The sequence below is a fragment of the Nerophis lumbriciformis genome, unplaced genomic scaffold (genome assembly GCF_033978685.3).
Source record: "Nerophis lumbriciformis unplaced genomic scaffold, RoL_Nlum_v2.1 HiC_scaffold_59, whole genome shotgun sequence".
Classification (NCBI taxonomy): domain Eukaryota; kingdom Metazoa; phylum Chordata; class Actinopteri; order Syngnathiformes; family Syngnathidae; genus Nerophis; species Nerophis lumbriciformis.
The window spans coordinates 182501-187500 of NW_027316601.1; positions in this window are offsets into that span (position 1 = coordinate 182501).

Genomic DNA, 5000 nt, shown 5'->3' on the forward strand with positions numbered 1-5000 from the left:
AGTCCAAAAAAAAGGCGTAAATTTGACTAAGTGCCTAGGAGCATTTCCCTTTAAGAAGGCCGACCTGCTATGGTTCTCCACCCGGGTCCGGAACTCAAAATTAGTCCCTCTCCTAGTTGGAAGTCATCAAAAAAAGGCGGAAATTTGACTAAGTGCCATCATTTTAGAGTACCAGGACTATAGCTGGGGAATTGGAGCCCTCTGGTGGACACTCGCTGCAAATGCACCCTGAATTAAACACATTATTTCCAGTTCTTTTGGGGCCCTATTTTCAGACGTTGTGGAGCCCTCCAGTGGACTCCCGCCTCCAATGCACCCCCCAAATTAAAGACATCACCCCCCAAATTAAAGGCATCATTTCCAGTTCTTTTGGGGCCCTATTTTCAGACAGTTTGGCGTATTTCCTTGACGCCGGGGAGTCCTACAGGTGTTCCCGGGGAATGAGAGGCCTTTTGTGGGCCAGAAAGAGTGGGGAACCCTTGGAGCCCCTATTTTCAGACAGTTTGGCTTATTTCGGTGACGCCGGGGGGTCCTTCAGGTCTCCCCGGGGAATGAGAGGCCTTTTGGGGCCATACATAGGTCAACAAAAGAGTGGGGAAATGGAGCCCTCCGGTGGACTCCCGCTGCAAATGCACCCCCCAAATTAAATACATTAATTCCAGGCCTTTTGGGGCCCTATATTCAGACGGTGTGTAGCCCTCCAGTGGACTCCCGCCTCCAATGCACCCCCCAAATTAAAGACATCACCCCCCAAATTAAAGGCATCATTTCCAGTTCTTTTGGGGCCCTATTTTCAGACAGTTTGGCGGATTTCCTTGACGCCGGGGAGTCCTACAGGTGTTCCCGGGGAATGAGAGGCCTTTTGTGGGCCAGAAAGAGTGGGGAACCCTTGGAGCCCCTATTTTCAGACAGTTTGGCTTATTTCGGTGACGCCGGGGCGTCCATCAGGTCTTCCCGGGGAATGAGAGGCCTTTTGTGGCCATATGTCAACAAAAGAGTGGGGAAATGGAGCCCTCCGGTGGACACCCGCTGCAAATGCACCCCCCAAATTAAATACATTAATTCCAGGCCTTTTGGGGCCCTATATTCAGACGGTGTGGAGCCCTCCAGTGGACTCCCGCCTCCAATGCACCCCCCAAATTAAAGACATCACCCCCCAAATTAAAGGCATCATTTCCAGTTCTTTTGGGGCCCTATTTTCAGACAGTTTGGCGTATTTCCTTGACGCCGGGGAGTCCTACAGGTGTTCCCGGGGAATGAGAGGCCTTTTGTGGGCCAGAAAGAGTGGGGAACCCTTGGAGCCCCTATTTTCAGACAGTTTGGCTTGTTTCGGTGACGCCGGGGCGTCCATCAGGTCTTCCCGGGGAATGAGAGGCCTTTTGTGGCCATATGTCAACAAAAGAGTGGGGAAATGGAGCCCTCCGGTGGACTCCCGCTGCAAATGCACCCCCCAAATTAAATACATTAATTCCAGGCCTTTTGGGGCCCTATATTCAGACGGTGTGGAGCCCTCCAGTGGACTCCCGCCTCCAATGCACCCCCATAATTATAGACATCACCCCCCAAATTAAACACATTATTTCCAGTTCTTTTGGGCCCCTATTTTCAGACGGTTTGGCGTATTTCCTTGACGCCGGGGAGTCCTACAGGTGTTCCCGGGGAATGAGAGGCCTTTTGTGGGCCAGAAAGAGTGGGGAACCCTTGGAGCCCCTATTTTCAGACAGTTTGCCGTATTTCGGTGACGCCGGGGCGTCCATCAGGTCTTCCCGGGGAATGTGAGGCCTTTCGTGGGCCATATTTTCAGACAGATTGGCCTGTTTCAGTGACGCCGAGGCGTCCATCAGGTCTTCCCGGGGAGTGTGAGGCCTTTTGGGGCCCTATTTTCAGACAGAAAAAAAAGAAAAGTAACCCTTACACTACAAAGGACAGCGGGGAAACGCCCCCCAGCAAAGTCACAGGGGAAGTGGGGTAGACAAGTGGAGAGTGTCTGGGGAAAAGTCCACAAAATGATCAAAAATCACACCCAGGTACGAGTGCCACAAGTCCCGCCGCGTCCCACCCGAGTCCGAGGTGCCCCCCACATGCCCAAAACGCACCCAGCAAAGGCGCACTGTGAGTGGGGAAGAAAAGTTGGAAAAGTGGGCAAAAGTCCCGAATTTGATCCAAAATCACACCCAGGTTCGAGTCCCACAAGTCCCGCCGCGTTCCACCAGTGTTCCGGGGTGCCTACAATGTCCACAACTTACCCAGCAAAGGCGCACTGTGATTGGGAAGAAAAGTTGGAAAAGTGGGCAAAAGTCCGGAAAATGACCAAAAACCACACCCAGGTTAGAGCCCCACACGTCCTGCAGTCGCACCCGAGTCCTGGGATGCCCAACATGTCCAAAAAAATCAAAAAAAGCCCAAAAAATCAAAAAAATCCCCGGGCCGTATCTTGGACGCCGGCGTACCGCGTTCGGCCCTCGTGCCGTAGTTTGGCGACCGATTGTAAAAATTTGCCGCGACCGGCTAGTTTTTTTCCTTGGAGTAAATAGAGAGTAGATCCAGCAGAAAATATGCACTATAAACAAAGAGAGGGAGTTTGGAGGGGGGCAAAAACGCCCTCTTGGAACTTTTGCAGCAGCACACATCAAACTAGCGGGGAGAAGGCATGCATAGCAAAAGGCCACGAAATGATCCAAAATCACACCCAGGTTCGAGTCCCACAAGTCCCGCCGCGTTCCACCAGGGTTCCGGGGTGCCTACAATGTCCAAGACGCACCCAGCAAAGGCGCACTGTGATTGGGAAGAAAAGTCCACAACGCACCCAGCAAAGGCGCACTGTGAGTGGGAAGAAAAGTTGGGAAAGTGGGCAAAAGTCCCGAATTTGGTCCAAAATCACACCCAGGTTCGAGTCCCACAAGTCCCGCCGCGTTCCACCAGGGTTCCGGGGTGCCTACAATGTCCACAACGCACCCAGCAAAGGCGCACTGTGAGTGGGAAGAAAAGTTGGGAAAGTGGGCAAAAGTCCCGAATTTGGTCCAAAATCACACCCAGGTTCGAGTCCCACAAGTCCCGCCGCGTTCCACCAGGGTTCCGGGGCGCCTACAATGTCCACAACGCACCCAGCAAAGGCGCACTGTGATTGGGAAGAAAAGTTGGGAAAGTGGGCAAAAGTCCCGAATTTGGTCCAAAATCACACCCAGGTTCGAGTCCCACAAGTCCCGCCGCGTTCCACCAGTGTCTCGGGGTGCCTACAATGTCCACAACTTACCCAGCAAAGGCGCACTGTGAATGGGAAGAAAAGTTGGGAAAGTGGGCAAAAGTCCCGAATTTGGTCCAAAATCACACCCAGGTTCGAGTCCCACAAGTCCCGCCGCGTTCCACCAGTGTCTCGGGGTGCCTACAATGTCCACAACTCACCCAGCAAAGGCGCACTGTGATTGGGAAGAAAAGTTGGGAAAGTGGGCAAAAGTCCCGAATTTGATCCAAAATTATGCCCGGGTTGGAGTACCACGAGTCCGGCCGCGTTCCACCGGTGTCCCGGGGGTGCCTGGCATGTCCACAACTTACCCAGCAAAGGCGCACTGTGATTGGGAAGAAAAGTTGGGAAAGTGGGCAAAAGTCCCGAATTTGGTCCAAAATCACACCCAGGTTCGAGTCCCACAAGTCCCGCCGCGTTCCACCAGTGTCTCGGGGTGCCTACAATGTCCACAACTTACCCAGCAAAGGCGCACTGTGAATGGGAAGAAAAGTTGGGAAAGTGGGCAAAAGTCCCGAATTTGGTCCAAAATCACACCCAGGTTCGAGTCCCACAAGTCCCGCCGCGTTCCACCAGGGTTCCGGGGTGCCTACAATGTCCACAACGCACCCAGCAAAGGCGCACTGTGAGTGGGAAGAAAAGTTGGGAAAGTGGGCAAAAGTCCCGAATTTGGTCCAAAATCACACCCAGGTTCGAGTCCCACAAGTCCCGCCGCGTTCCACCAGGGTTCCGGGGCGCCTACAATGTCCACAACGCACCCAGCAAAGGCGCACTGTGATTGGGAAGAAAAGTTGGGAAAGTGGGCAAAAGTCCCGAATTTGGTCCAAAATCACACCCAGGTTCGAGTCCCACAAGTCCCGCCGCGTTCCACCAGTGTCTCGGGGTGCCTACAATGTCCACAACTTACCCAGCAAAGGCGCACTGTGAATGGGAAGAAAAGTTGGGAAAGTGGGCAAAAGTCCCGAATTTGATCCAAAATTATGCCCGGGTTGGAGTACCACGAGTCCGGCCGCGTTCCACCGGTGTCCCGGGGGTGCCTGGCATGTCCACAACTTACCCAGCAAAGGCGCACTGTGATTGGGAAGAAAAGTTGGGAAAGTGGGCAAAAGTCCCGAATTTGATCCAAAATTATGCCCGGGTTGGAGTACCACGAGTCCGGCCGCGTTCCACCGGTGTCCCGGGGGTGCCTGGCATGTCCACAACTTACCCAGCAAAGGCGCACTGTGATTGGGAAGAAAAGTTGGGAAAGTGGGCAAAAGTCCCGAATTTGATCCAATATTATGCCCGGGTTGGAGTACCACGAGTCCGGCCGCGTTCCACCGGTGTCCCGGGGGTGCCTGCCATGTCCACAACTTACCCAGCAAAGGCGCACTGTGATTGGGAAGAAAAGTTGGGAAAGTGGGCAAAAGTCCCGAATTTGATCCACAATTATGCCCGGGTTGGAGTACCACGAGTCCGGCCGCGTTCCACCGGTGTCCCGGGGGTGCCTGCCATGTCCACAACTTACCCAGCAAAGGCGCACTGTGATTCAGAAGAAAAGTTGGGAAAGTGGGGAAAAAAAGGACCGGGAAATATCCAAAATTATGCCCGGGTTGGAGTACCACGAGTCCGGCCGCGTTCCACCGGTGTCCCGGGGGTGCCTGGCACGTCCACAACTTACCCAGCAAAGGCGCACTGTCAGTGGGGAAGACCAAACATGTCTCGGATTTTTTCCAAGTACCTTAACGAGAGAGGCTAAAAAGCACCTGTTTTTACCTTC